This window comes from Ursus americanus, chromosome 6 (assembly GCF_024610735.1).
Source record: "Ursus americanus isolate L20-20 chromosome 6, mUrsAme1.1.p, whole genome shotgun sequence".
Lineage (NCBI taxonomy): Eukaryota > Metazoa > Chordata > Mammalia > Carnivora > Ursidae > Ursus > Ursus americanus.
This window is the reverse complement of record NC_142132.1, coordinates 7,998,234-8,013,459: the sequence shown is the minus strand read 5'-3', so window position 1 is coordinate 8,013,459 and position 15,226 is coordinate 7,998,234. Positions and strand designations below refer to the sequence as shown.

The 15,226-nt window shown below is 54.2% G+C and overlaps 1 protein-coding gene across 3 annotated transcripts in view; it reads right to left on the bottom strand.

Annotated features, from left to right (window-relative positions):
- The window catches only part of CHST15 (carbohydrate sulfotransferase 15), a 91,498-nt gene that overhangs the window by 64,323 nt on the left and 11,949 nt on the right, over positions 1–15,226 (bottom strand). Inside the window, exon 1 of one of the 3 annotated variants that reach the window (XM_045809336.2) lies at positions 12,599–12,785. The exons of 1 other annotated variant lie outside the window; for it this stretch is intronic. The gene's annotated coding sequence lies outside the window, so the exon portion shown is untranslated. Of the gene's footprint in view, positions 1–11,506; positions 11,636–12,598; positions 12,786–15,226 lie in introns of those variants that run through there. One more of the 3 variants, XM_045809339.2, reaches the window with a different exon arrangement.

Sequence of the window (15,226 nt, the reverse complement as noted above, 5' to 3'; positions counted from 1 at the left end):
GGTCAGGCTCCCAAATAGTCTTCATTAATGGCGCCGAACGATCGGAGGCAAGTCACCTCACCTCCGCGGCTCTCGGCTTCCCCAGCTGTAAAAGGTCTGTGAGCAGGATGGGAAAATGAACGAGGGAACCTGTAAGACCTTTGCCATCCCCACACTGTGGGTCAAGGTTTTCAATTATCCAAGGTACCCTTTCTTCCCTTCACCCATATGTCTGTCCATCCACCCATCTAACCATCCATCCAATCATCTTTCCTATAGCTAGGCCCTGGGAAGATGAGCTTGAGTGAGACACACTTCCTGTCTTAGGGGGATAAATAACCTTTAGCAGCACATGGAAAGGAAGCAACTCCAGCACTGACCAGCTAAGTGCCGCAGGAGACCCAGGGTCTCTGGCCACGGTGCAGATGGTGGTGGGGCAGTTCACAAGGAAGGAGACAGACTTACAGTCCCACAGAGGCAGCAGAGTGACGGAAAATGTATGATGGTCACATCCAGGGAGTCTGGTCAAGAAACCCAAAGAGAGTCTCCGTCCAAGTCCCAACACAGATCGAGGACAAAAAAGGCTCATGCCTAAGGATCACTGTGCAGATTACCTGTCCCCTCTTTGCCACGGAAGAAACTCGAAATTCTCCTTAGAATAATTCTAATCGCTGCTAAGTTCCATCAATGGTTCTCAGCTATAGAGCTTAACACGGTGCCCTCACATGCATGTACACGCACACCCACAGACACCCAGGGCCCCCCACAGGCCTGATGAAGGGTCAGAGCGTGTGTATTTCTTTTGAAAAGCTCCATGGGGTTCCGATGCAGCACCCTGCTTTAGAGCCCATGAGTTTCCTGCAAAGTTCACTTCTCACTACAGTTGTAGAAGTGCATGACAGTGTCAGTGACAACAACATGAAATGTATCCATGAGGATCTTGATGGACTTCCCGAAACATCCAGAACATTCCAGCCCTAAACACTTCTATCTACTGCATCAGAACTTAACTGGTACCCGGAATCAAGTGCGTGAAAACCTGGTCTGGTGACACAGCTGGACAGTCCAGGATGAACCCCCAGCCACGCCAGCCGCACACCCACCCCGGGAGGTGCCCCCACTGGCCCGCACGGTTCTGTGAAATGCCCTGGCCCGATGTAATGCTTTAAAAACAACTTCATAATGTACCCTGAAGTCACAGGCACAGCCCCTTGTTTATGGGCTCAGCCAGATCAGATAAAATTTCATTCTCTGAATTGGTTCCTAATTTAATTATTCCCCGGATAAGCGTTGGCCTCCTGTTGCCGCAGGGAGAAAGAACGAGAAGGCGCTGGCGCCACAAGTCGTAGGTCTGGTTTGGCAGCTGGGGGCGGATGAGCCATTCTCCGGCCCCCATCAGGTCAGAGGGGGTTACGAGAGCAGGCTTGGGCAAGGTGGTCACCGATGGTCCGCCCCAAGCCAGGCAAGAGGATGACCTGGGGTTTTACTAAGAGCTTAGGAAGAACATTCAGGGCAAGGGGACGAACTCTGAAAACCCGGATTCAATCCTGACCCTGTGTGGTCTCTTGGGGCCTCAGTTTCCCCAACTACAAAATGGGGCTATTCCCGGAAGGCCCTTCCAAGCTCTAAAATTCAGACAATTCAGAGGGGGAACAGAAATCCACCTGAGAATGAAGCCTTCACGAGGGCCAGGGAAAAAAGTAAAAAAGTAAATTAAGAGCAAGCAAAAAAAAAAAAAAAAGAGCAAGTAAAAATACCTCATAAACTATAACCCTAGAAATGGACACGTGCCCGCATAAAAACTTGTACATGAATGTTTATAGAAGCATTAACCATAAGGCACCCAAGATGGAGACAATGTCTATAAAAACGTCTATAAAATATGGTCTATCCATACATTGGCATATGATTTGGCCATCAAAAGGACTGCAGTCCTGATGCATAAATTACAACATGGGTAAACTGAGGACACGATGCCAAGCACAAGAAGCGAGTCACAAAACACACGCTTTCAACGATTCCAGTTATACAAAAGTCCAGAACAGAGAAACTGATAGAGACAGTAGATTCCTCACTGCTCGGGGCTGAGGGGCGGGGGGCTATGTGTGAGCACAGAGGGGGCTGACAGCTAACGGGTACAGGCTTTTCCATCTGAGATGATGAAATGTTCTAAAACGGAATGTGGTGCTGCTTGCACATATCTGTAAATATACGCAAAACTACTGAATTATATACTTTAAATGGGTGGATTTAATTTAAACGCGTGGTATGCGAACTACATCTCAATAAAGCTGTTAAAAAAAGAATAGGTTGAATGGACCGAAAGAGTCTGTTGCATAATTTTTAAAAATACATCAGAATGAGAACTTTGTAAGATAAATACACACACACACACACACACACACACACGCACACACACACACACCTCCCTAAAGAGTTCTGCTGCTTCACGGCTGGTCCGAAAGGTACAGAGCTGATTTTCAGCGGGCAAATCTCCTTCTTCCATAAACCCAAAACACTGCTGACTCAGACGTGGGCAGGCCTGCATTTTTTCTACCAATTTGTTTCAGTTTTAACAGCCGAGAGCAAATCTCCTTTCTACCCCCCAAATGGCAACGGAGATTTCACCTAGCTTTTAAGACATCCATTTTTATTCTCTGACCCAAATTTTGTCCAATGCAAAGGATCCGCGGATTTGCAACCGTCGACCTGGGGGCAGGTGGGGGTTTTCTTTGTTGTTTTTTTGGTGTTTTGCCTGGAAGGTGCTGCTGAGATCACTTTGAGCGCCCACTCTTCTCTTCTCTTCCGTACACCCCTCCGCATCTCGTTACTCACAGAGACTGCTATCGTGGGTACAAATCGCTTTTTAAAGTTAGGACGACACAAATGTCAGGCTGCTCCCACTCTCGTTAATTGGAGCGTCCCTTCATCCTCTTATTTATTCCGACTGATAACTGCTTCGGCCAGTTCAGCGTGTCCTACAAGCAGCTATTTCCTCTGACTTTCGGAACAGTGCACTTGGATTACTGGCCCACTACGGGGCTGCACGGGGCCGGTCCGGGATCATAGGATCTTTATTAAGAACTGCAACAGAGAATCAGGGAGGGTCACATCACTGTGGGTCAGGCTAAAGATGACCACAGAAAAGGCAACCGTGAGTTCCCCGCAGTTCAAGAACACCCAGACACACAGGAAGTGGTCCTTCTTAAGGGCTCACCATTTCTAAGCCTGGACAATAAGGAACAGAATAAGGAATGTTCACCGATGGGTCAAAGTAAGAACGAACTGGATGGCCCATCAGGGCAGCGTGGGGCCTTGAACCCCGGCTCTGCATGCCTCTCCTCTCAGACTACCTCCCTCCCTCCCTTCCTCGCCCACGTGGGGCTCAGCATCCAGGGAGTCCAAGAAAGGAAACGTTCCTAACCACAGGGATGCCTGACATTCCTAGTCAGGACGCTATGCCCTTTGCAAGGTGGAGAGAGGGAAGGCAAGACCGAGGATTCCTGCTACCTCAACCAAGTCTGGGGCTAAGGTAACAGGTAAAGCGTCCGAGGAGGAGGGGGCCCCACCCAAGGGAAAGGCCTTGGACGGCTGGGAAGCAGGCACAAACAGGCCCTGGTACCAAGCTCCCAGGGGCCAGGAATGCCCATGCCCGCCTCTCCTCTCTCCTCCACCCTGTGATGACAGAGAGGTTGCCAGATTTGGGGCTGGCCTATCACCCAGGTTGGCTGTCTCCAACAGGCCAGCGGACCTCCATTTGTCCATTTCTTAAGACCCTGGGAGACGGGGTTTCTATCCAGGGCTGCCACAGAGGGTTTTGAGAACAACTCCCCCGCCCTCCAATACACACACACACACACACACACACACACACACACACCAGGAACAGAAATCCTGGCCCAGCCCAACTGCAGTCCCCATCCTCTCACTCAGGAGAAGGGGGCAGAGACCACCTAAGTGGTAAAATTCCATCTCCATTTACTATGCTCTTCATAGTAAAATGAAAAAGTCAGGGGCGCCTGGGTGGCACAGTGGTTGGGCGTCTGCCTTCTGCTCAGGGCGTGATCCCGGCGTTATGGGATCGAGCCCCACATCAGGCTCCTCCGCTATGAGCCTGCTTCTTCCTCTCCCACTCCCCCTGCTTGTGTTCCCTCTCTCACTGGCTGTCTGTATCTCTGTAGAATAAATAAATAGAATCTTAAAAAAAAAAAAAAAAGTCAAACTGTCCCCAAGAATCTCGTGGAGGATGACATCCGACAGAGGCCTTCAGAGTTCAACCATGAACCAGAAAAGAGAACTTCCTGCTCCCTCCACCAGACCACAGAATAGACGCCAAGCCTCCGTTCTTCTCCACATCGTCCTAAAGCAACAGCAATTCTGAAATCCAGCATGTGGTTACGTGACCCAGAGATGAGCCAGCTGCAGCCAACCCCCCACCTGGATGTCCAGGAACCTGAGGACAGAGCAGCCAGACGATCTCATGGGACCTGAGCCAACACTCGGCCATCCTCAGAGTGGCTGCAGCGGAACAGACAGCAGGATCAGAAATGGACCGGGAAGCACAAGCACTACGGGTCCGGATTCCCCAGGGCAACCCTGCTCTCTTACAACCCTGCAGCCCCCTTACGTGCACAAGCAAATACGGTTGTCTGTGTGTACACTGGGAAGACTCTTTACATAAACAGGTTCACAAATCAGAGGAAATAATCCTCTGTAGACCAATAGTCTGATTCAGGGCTTGGAAATTACGGTCCCAATAAATACATGCCAGGATATACTTTATATTTTTAATGCAAATATTTACATTCCAAACAAAGGCGCATGGAACTTAAAGCCAAGCTATTTACGCCAGCTATAAGAAACACTAACAGCCCCCATATTTCTTCCCTGAGTAGATGGGTCCTGTTCATATTTCTGAAACACCAATCAAATTTCCATAACATTTCTCCCCAAGACTCTCAAGACACGTGCACACAAAAACCTGTTTAATGGCCCAAAAACCTAATGCCAGGAAATCCAAGGTGATTACATTAGGCTCTTGACTCCTTCAAAAATTTAGTGGCAAGCGTTAACTCCTGTATCGTGCTACCAGATTGGGGGGATTCTTTTATGCCTTCTGGGTGCACACCCAGGGGCCCACGTAAAGTCCGTACAGTGCAGGAAAAATGGGCTTTTGGAAGAATCATTTTTAAATGATGCATTAGTTCAATAAATGGCAGTCTCTCCCAACTCTGTGTGGGCCTAGCTAGGGGCGGGCCTCCCAGACACCCTCCTCACCCTTGAGAGGCTCACTGGGCCAGAGCAGGCAGACGGCACCCAGGAAACTAGTGGGATGAGTTCAAGGCTGAGCTCAGCAGAGTAGCATGCAGAAGCTCAGAGCAGGAAAGTAACCCTTGGCTGGGGGACGGAGGGACACGGGGGTGGTGAGGCAGACACGGGATGAGTTACTGGCAAAGGTTTCCTGAAGGTGATGGGGGCCGTGGGGCCTCGTGGGGGAACCCAAAGGAGGCAGACAAGGTTCTCCTGGCCAGGCTCTTGGGCAGCCCGCACCTCGACTCCACATGAACTGCCATCCAGTTACAAGGCAGCCTTGGGGTCCAGGACTAACCCTTATCTCACTGTGGCGCTCACTCCCACGCACTGCAGAAAACAACACAGAGCTGACGGGCCTTGCTGCCTAACCTCCATGCCCCCCCCCCATCCCCATGGGCCCCATGTGCCAACCCCCACCAAGGGCCAGCCCCTGGGCTCAGCATTTACTATTCGCTGGCAGCAAGGGACTCTTCTTGTCCACTCCTGATGTTTCCTTACACATGGAGAGCACTCTGCCCATGTGTCTACACCTAGCAGTGTCCACACTGTCCCAGAAGTGTGGAAGGAGGACCTGGACATGAGGAGCCCGGCCACGCCTTTTCCCACCCAGAGGACGCATCCCACCCTGCTAGCTGCCGGTGGAGGAGGAAAGCTGCCCGTTTCCCACTCTGCCTGTGACTGGGGGGCGGGGGGCATAGGGGGGCCGCTGGCCTGACTGCGCTGTGCTCTCAGTTCAGGACTGTGACGCCCACTTACCCACCAGTTCAGCCACTTTCTCCAACGTCTGCTTCAGTCGGAGACAAACGCCACGCTACCGACTTGGGGATTCTTTTATGCCAGGAAGAGGGGGCTCACCTTGGGGAGACCCCTTGTGCCCTAAGTTGTACGACTTCTAATACTCAAAACACAATACAAAGTAGAAATTATCAACCCCCTTTTACCAATAAGCAAACTGAGGCACAAAGAGGTTAAGCCACTTGCCCGGGGTCACGGTAATGGAACAAAGAAACAGAGGGACTCCGGCCCTGGTCAGTATGGTGTCAGGGCTCACCCACCACCTGGGCTGCCTCCCCAAGGGTCTCCTAAGGGATTCAACCCCCGGCTAAAAGAACGTCTGCAAGGAGGCACCAAACTCTTGGTGTCACGAGGGGCAGACAGAGCTACCCAACCCCTTTCAGCAACAGGAGGACACAATAATCCACCTTCCCAGACCTCTCAGAGTCTGGAAGGCAGGTCCCAAGCTCACAGCAAAGGTGCCACAGGCCCAGGCCCTTGGGGTAGGCCCCTGCAAGGGCACAGCAGACAGGACAGAACTTTCCCTGAGACCCAGGGCCGCCCTGGGAGGGACCAAACCACTACCCCTCGGGGCCTTGCCTCCCGCACCCAGACCACCACTGACATTTTTGCCACAGGGAGCAAATGGATCGGTGGGAATGTATTCCATTTCAAGAGAAAATGTGAAACAACCAGGTCCCAGCACATTGCAGGAAAAAATAATTGCGCCCAGCCTGCATCTAATTATTTGCCCATGTTGGGGTATTTTCCAGGCACCTGGGTGACTAGGCGGCCTGCTTCAATATTTTCACCACAAACACAATTCTGGAAAGCATCCAAGTTTCCGTTATAATGACACCCTCTGCTTCTGACGATCTGCCAACCTCACTTTCTTCTGAGACCCAAAAGGCCTGGACCAGGATGGGTTCTAGAAATGTAGTAAAGGTGTCAGGGAGAGAGCGCCTGGCCCAGAGAGGGGGCCCCTGCAAGCCTGCTCAGGGTCCTTCAAGCTTAGCGGCTCCAGACATAACACTGAAAAGCAAGCTACCCCAGCACGTTTCCGGCGAGACCTGCCCGGTCTGCCCTCTGTTTAATTGTGACAAGTGGGAACACAGCTGAACTGATCCGGGGCCTGCCCACAGAGCGAGCTGAAAGGGTCAGAAAGCGGCTATTGACCTGGCCCCTCCTCGCACACGTGAAGAAACAGCCCCGGGAGGTGAAGCAACCCGCCAAAGAAAACCCGAATAGGATCTAGGAGTCCTGGGGATCCTGGCCTTATGAAGTGTCAGAGAAGCCCTCTGAGGTAGAATTTGCTAGAAATCGTGAATACTACACATCCACCATCTTCATCCGAAGTTGTCCATGCAATTTCTGGGAGTCCGGACACATCCTCTGTCCCTGGTTATGAGCTCTAGAATACCCCAAGAGCCAACGTTTCTTGAGTGCCTACCGTGTGCCAGGCACTGTTCCAAGCACCTGGCAGGTGTCAACGCATGTATAGGATAACAGCCATCAGGCCAGGGCATGAAGTCACCTCGGACCACTCCAAGCTCAGAGCCGCTAACCAGGTCCTGCCACGCTCTCAGCAGCATTACGTAACCGACTTGTGCAAGCTCTCGCCCACTACTGGGTGCTTCCCTGGTGTTGAGTGCTGCCTCTCGGCCCGCGCACCTGGCCCAGGACCCACACCTGGGACCCTGCATACATACTGCACGTCGCTACCACGGATGAAAGAGACGCAGCTCGAGGTTCCCTCGCATCCCTTTTGAAACCAGCCGAGATGGAGAACCTGCTTTCCATGGCACCTCTCCCTAACTTAACCACTTGCTGATTCACACCCGCCTTCCCCTGCTGGGGAAGCCACAATTGTTAGTCTCCACCCCCTCTCCTTCCCCTCCTTCCTCCACTGTCATTTTTTCATCCTTCTTCCTGTACATCTGGATGGCTGCAAACTTGGCCTGTGTGATCTCGAACAGCCTCCCCGCCCTCTCATTGAGACAAAGGGGGACACCTGCCTGACCTGCCTGGCACAGGGCCAGCTGGGAACCAGTAGGGACCCAGCAAACGACAGCTGTTGTGACCAAATGTCTACCTCCCCAACCCCCATAGGCTAAAAAAAAAAAAAAAAAAAAAAATCCGTATTGGCCCAAATCAACACAAAACCTTTACCCTTCTTCCCGGCTATCTAGATGGGCTACACTAACTAGGAAACTGCCACCTTTATGCTTTGTTTCGTGCTGTGAAAACACGGATCATCTTCTCCCCAGGCTTTACTGTAAGGGACAGGCGTCTCAGGAAGGAAATCAGACCTTAGCACTTGAGAACAATGAAGAAATACACTGTGCTTGTCCAAACACTCCTTCTCCCAGTACCCACTCGGCTAAGTCAGAACACAGTCTCCTGATTCACACGACAGACTCAAAATCACCCATGGAAGTGAGTATCACTCCTGAGCCTCCCAGCACACAGACCGGAAGGGAAGACAAGTTGCATTATTCTCAGCAACGACTGGAAGCATCACTTCTGAATGACACGCTGCTAAAGAGGAGCCCGCTGGTTGGCTGCTCGCATAAATGACACTCCCGTGCCAGCTGCTACTTTTAAACATAGTTTCTGCTTTTAGAATTTAAGAAAATTCCTCTCTCTGACACATGGCTGCAAATGGCATCTGTGTAAGCCTGCACCTACTGAGGCCCCGGCAAGGGGATGGGGTCCGAACAAGCGGATGAGAAAAGTGAGAGCTGCAACCGCAGGGAGTGTGCCTTCACCTCGGAACCTTCGAGAGGCTCCAGCACAGCATGGCCCGGGAGCTGGGGATCGGCGACCTGCGCTGACTTTCCACTTTCAGGCTGTGTGACCTTGGGCAAGTCACCCAACTGCTCTGAGCCTCAATTTCCACATCTGTAAAAGGAGACTCCTCCCCAACGACCCACCCCCTCCAGCACTGTTCTTGCCATACTGTCCTTCCCAGCTCCAGGTTTATTTGACAAGCTGGTACAGGCATTTCTGTCCACTCCCCTCCTGCAAGGGCTGGGACTAGGCCTGTCTTATCGCTGTACCATCCCCAGATGCTCCGCCATGGGATCTATTTGGTCAATGAAAGCATATGAAAAGTTTGAGCATGGAGTCCCTTTCCACATCATGGGAATTCATTACGTAGCTACCCAATGCGCGCACGACCCACAAGCTCGTGAAGGAGCCTGGCACGTGGCCACAGGCACGGGGGCACCCACCAATTCTTAGTCCCTGAGCCCTTGGGGGTGTGATTCACATGGCCTATCATGTGTCCCATCTCCCTGACCATGGGACATTCCTCCCATTATCCAGACACAGGGCCAGATGTCAATCTTCAAGCCTCCTGGTGCTGTACCCACCCCAACCTTTTACTCCACCTCTGGAATTTGAGCCCACACTTAAATATCCACACTTGAGAATTCTCTTGAAAATTAACAAGACCTGCAGGTCTGTTTTTCTCCAGCTGGCTGAGGCTGAGTCAAAGTTGCCCCCTATAGGTGGGGCATGGATTCACCTGTTCAGGGTAGCTCCAGAATCTCCCTCCCCTCGCTCTCCCCCTACTCTTGCAATGGCAATTTCCAGCTGGGCCCTAGATGGCCTTGGACAACCACAGTCTTATCACAACCCAGTACTAATCTAAAGCTTCTGACAGTGCAGGTTCAAAAGGCCTGGGGTTCCCACGGCCCAGTTGGTTAACTTGGAGTTTCTTTTATGCTCTTCTCTAAACACTAAATAAACACAATCCACTTCCCAACCTCTCCCAACCTCTCTTGCAAACACTGCTTCTTCCAGATGCAGAGATTAATCTTCTCTCTTTCTGGCATGAGGAAAACCAAATGCCTCTCCTCTCCTGGCCAGGGCCAGCAGCAACAGAGGAGAGAAGGGTACAGAGAGCAGCCCACAGAGATGCCACAGTGACAGTGCTGGGATCCCAGGCCAAGACCGTGGTTCAGGCATCACAAGCTCTAGGCATCAAAGAAAAGCAAGGCCTAGGTGTAACCCACTCTGGACAGACCTGCCCCCCTGCCCCCTCCCTCCGTATCCTGGATGAATTAATGCTGCTGGCTTCAGCCACAAGCCAGCTCTCTGCAGTCACGCAATGATCCGAAGAGAAAAGACAGACATTGTTGAATTTCCTTCCCAGGGCCCTAGAGACGGTTCTCCTGGGGAGCTAGACCTTGAAGGGAAAGCCAGACCTGCAGCTCCACTTCTGGCTCAAATATACTGAGAGGGAGACCATGGCAAGCGGCTTCACCTTGCTGGCTCACGCTCCCCATCCAGGAAGAAACAAGAACATTTTCCTGCCAATCTTCCAGGAGTATTGTAAAGAAAAACTTATTTGATAAAAACTAATTAAACGATGTTTTTATTCACATGCTATTTTAGGCAAAATCATGTATGACTTGTACACATTTAGGTACCAATTAAAACATCCTGATTCAACATGCAGTTTGTAAAATTAATAAGTACCATGTTCTGTAAGGGAGGATTCCTGATTCTGCAGGGGGGGGGCAGGAAAGCTCTGATGGAGAGCCTTGTGGGAAGGTCCTAGAGGAAATTTGGGCAAATCTCCAGACCTCAGTTTCCTCCTGGGCCCCGCAGGGGGTGCAGATGCCCTCAAGGTGGCTTTCTGCTCCGTCGCTGGGTGGCTGTCCTCACAGCAACAGCGACTGATAAAGAAAGAGGGGCTGGGGGTACTCCCAAGGAGCCTAGAACCGGAGCCCCCTGCTCAATTTCACTGAACAGCGCGCCAAATCCCTTCACGGGGCATCCTGGGGCTTCCTGATAATACAACTTCATTCCCCAAACTCCGTGCCATTAACTCACCCAGTGTACACCGGGAACGGGAAAATGCCCCCCGCCCCCCAGGAGCTAGCCTCAGCCCCAGCCTCGCTGCCTGCTTCTCGAACCTCCCTACGCGAGGCGCAGACGTCCAGCCGCCAGCAGCCGGCAACCGAGCCCCAGCCTTCAGTGTGTCCGCCGGCCTCTCCAGCCGTGAGGGCCGAGCCAGGGCGCGGGGCGGGCGGGCAACGTGGGCACCAGGGCCGCGACGGGGCGGCCAAGCAGCCGCGCCCAGGACCCAGGCGGTTCGGAATCCTAAACACACACGCACACACGCGCGCCGCCCAATCCATTCGCCCGGAGGAGTCGGAAGGCGCTTCCACAGCTCTTCATTCATTCCCCAAAGGCGAGGTTCCCTTCACCAGGGCGCCTCCATCCCGCCATCCCCGCGGGCTCCAAGAGGGCCAATTGCGCCACGCGTCCTCTCCACCCGCACACACACCCCGACACCCTCGCGCTCCAGCACGATTGCCAGCGTCACCCCCGCACAGGGGCCGCTACCTCCCCGGCTCCCCACAGCTTCGCCGCCCCGCAGCCCCTGTTCCCCGCCGCCGCCGCCGCCGCCAAGCCGTGCCGCTCAGACCTGCCGCGCTCCGCTCGCCGCGCCCAGCCGGCCAGGGACGCCACCGCCGAGAAGCGCCGGCAACTCCGAGTGCCGCCGCCTCCGGAGCCACGGCCGGCAGCCGGGAAGGAGCAGGGGGCGGAGGGCCGAGAGGAAGGAGGAGGGGCGGGGAGCAAAAGTTCAGGCCGCTCCGGGCCCGGCCGCGCCCCCTTCTCCTCCCACGCCCGCCCCCGCGGTGTCCCCTCCAGGAACCGGGTCCCACAGGCGTCAGTGCCTGCCCCTGCCCTCCCTCCTCCACCTAAAGCGGCCGTGGGACTGGAGCGGGAGGTCGGGAGGCGGCTCCCAGCGTGAGTCGGGAAGAGAGAGGCGGATGCCCGCTTACCTGCCCGGGGCTGCGCCTGGAAACTTCCCCGAAGTGCGCGGGGGAGCGAAGCATCTGGCTGGGGGAATTCCCACCCCCCACTCCCCAACGCGAGCTCACATGGCGAAAGCACCGGTGTATCTGTCCGTCCGTCCTCCGCCTGAAGCTTCCAGAGCCGGGCGGCGGGAGGGCGCCCCGATTCCGACTCCTGGGGTCGTTCTTCTGGGCAGCCGGCCCGTGCGTGCCCCGCGGCGTGCGCCCCCCGCCGGCCTCCGGCTGCCCGCAGCGCCACCACCCCTTCTGGTCCCCTGTCCCCGAGCTCCGGCTGCATTCTCTCGAGCCAGAGAGGGGGCATGCGAGCCCCGGCGCCGCCGCCGGGCAGCCCTTCCCGCGGGGTCCCCGGCGCGCGGGGCGCCCAGAGGTGGCCGGGACCGGCGGTGAGGGGCCGCCCCCTCTAGTGACCGCGGGGGCCTCGGGGAGGCTGGGCCGAGGGACGCGGGGCTCAAACCTGCCTCGGCTCGGCGCGCTCGCAAGTTCATTGTCTGCCTGGGCCGCCGCCGCCGCCACCGCGCCGGGAGCGCCGCTGGGAGTGAGGCTGCGCGCAGCCTCCGCCGGCCCGGACTCCCTACGCCCAGCCCCGCCGCCGCCCGCGCTGCCCGGCCGGAACGCAGAGGGGCGCCGGAGCCCGGAGCCAGACCTCCACCCGCCGCTCCTCGCCGCCCCCACCCCCGCGCCCGGCACCCAACTTGTACCTGAGAAGCCCGAGTCCAGCCCCGGAGCCTCTGCGGCTCCGGCTCCGCGGGAGCGCGCCCAGCCCCGCGCCTCGAGCCCCGCATCCAGGGCGCGTCAACCTGACTCCCCGAGCGCAGGGAGGAAAAGTTTGGGAGTGACGTGCAGATGGCGAATGAAACCTCCGAAGAGAACCCTCCCCCCGCCCCATGTCGCGCTGACACACATCAGCTCTAGTCTGGAATGTGAGATCAAGGCGTGTGCGCCGCGCGGTGGGTTTGGTCCCCGCCCCCTCCCCTTTCAAGTAAACAAGGTTTGTGTGATGCGGTGGTTCTAAATAGAAAGCAAACCGAAACCCCTAAAGTCTGCCAGTGACGCTCTGCCAGAGACATTTTTAACGAACTTGGCGGTATGCAGCCAGCCCATACATTGATATGCAAGGCCACGGCGCTGGCGGGTTCTGCGCCCTCTGTTGTGTTTTTGCAGCCCGCGAAGGCTCTGCCGGGCTCTTCGGCCCAGCCTGTTTGCTTCTGCCCGGGAGGGGAAGGCTCCGCGGGACCCGGGGCCCTGCCGCAGTGGCCCAGAGGCGCCCGCTCCAGAAAATCACCTGGGCTGTCCGAGGCCAAGGAAACGGCCCCAGTGGTCGACTCCGTGTCTCTTGACAAAGATGCCATCAGTTAAAGAAAAGACACTGGATTTTGGAAGACTCAGCTCAAGGGGCGTTTGGAGGACCAAGCCCAGCCTCTCAAGAAACGGGTCCAAGGGACAGAAAAAAAAAATCTTTGTCTTCCATCACACAGCCTTTTGCCTGCCCATGTCCCCATGGCCACGGTCCAGCATCCTCCTGCTCAGAGCAGCCAGAAGTGAAGCTGAAAGTGTTTCCTAAGTGCTGCAGAGTGGTGGCCCTGGGCCGAGGGGGGCTTCCTGAGCCTGCCTTTCCCCCCTTTCCTCTGATTCTGAAAATCTGATCTATATTGCCCGGGGCTTCTCTTTCACCCCCCAGAAACTACAGCCTGCCATGAGGTCCTAAACTTGTGCTCAGCATCCATGGCAACTAAAGCAGAGGTCACAATCAGAGGATTATAACTGCAGATGGGAAGCTGGATGAGAGGGGAGTTCTTCAAAACTGTGTCTTGTTTTCCTGCAAATAAATGCCCTTTACATAAGATCTACGAAGAAAGATTGATGCAAGAGACCAGCCTCAGATCTCAGACGGCACTGCTTTTTCCATAGACTCCACTTGGTGACTTGTGTTCATTATTATTTTTTTTACACAAAAACCTTTTTCTGAAAATACAATGAGCTGCTTTTTGCAGGGTTCACAATTCCCAATAGATGATGATGCCATTTTTCAAGGTCTTATACACGTTGTGGCTTTGGGGCTTATTTATTAGCTCCCAAGAAAAGCCTGCCTTTCAGTGAAGTTTATATACTCAAGTAATTGCATCGAGGGACACAGTGCAGGGTGCTGTTAAAGAGGGTTAGTTGTACAGGGAGGCCCTGGGCCAGGCAGCTGTCAGACCGGAGTGTGCAATGGGTTTAAACAAACACAGGGAAGGTTCTATGGAAACACGGCAGAGGAAATCCCCTCCTGTAAGACTGTGTGGAACATTATTCCATGGCCACACATACCTCGATCTTTCCTCTCCTCCCTCCAAGTAAACACATGACCCCGTTATGGAGATGGCGCTGGGCCCACCCAGATCACTTTCAAATTCAGGTGTCAGAAATCACGGCTGACACGAAACAAATTGTTTTTAAGTAAAATCACGGTACCCGCTTTGATACGAATTCCACCAGGGACTTTCCAAAGGTATTTATACACATGCCTGAGATTAACTGGAGGGCAATTTGCACCCTTAACGTTCATTTCACAAAATTACCCAAGAACTGCACTTTGCCTGTTATTCTGGAGGGTTGAGAGAACACCCAAATGCCAGACGTGTATGAATGAGCGGATGGACAGACAGTTGGATGTGTGAGAGAGCCTGGTGCCAACATGACACCGGCAGCTAATGGGTGGAAAAATGAAGATCGTTTAAGAAGACAAATATCCTCTCCCGCATGTGTACACCCTGCATAATCCTGGAGTTAAATTGCCCTGGTTCGAACCGTACCGCTGACATCTGCTAGCTGAGGGCATGTCACTTTCTGTGCGTCAGTTGGGACTAATGATAGCACCTACTAGTGGTCAGTCGAATTACTGATCCTGTGGGGGTGTTAGACTTACACACCCTCAAAGCGCATGCAGTGTACTTCCCCATGCCTTGATTTTGGATTTGGCCATATACCTTGCTCTAGACAATGCGATTTTAGGGAATGTTACTAAATAAGGAGATTGATACGAGTTGTGGGGCTGGGCTTGCTCTCTTGTGCTCTGGTGGCTCATGACAAGATGTCGCAAGAAAGCTGCTGCCTCATCCTGCACGGCTTCAGAAGGAACACACACGCAGCAGACCTGAACTCAACTGGCAGCCTGGAACCAAGCCACCCCACCTGCAGCTGGAGGCAGCACTGCCTCCACCAACCTACACACACACCAGCAAGGGGGGAAATGCTCGTTGTAAGCCACTGAATGCCAGAGGTTGTTACGCGGCATTACTGTGGCAGTAGCTGACTGATACATTCCCTCAGTGGGCTTGTGTAAAGAT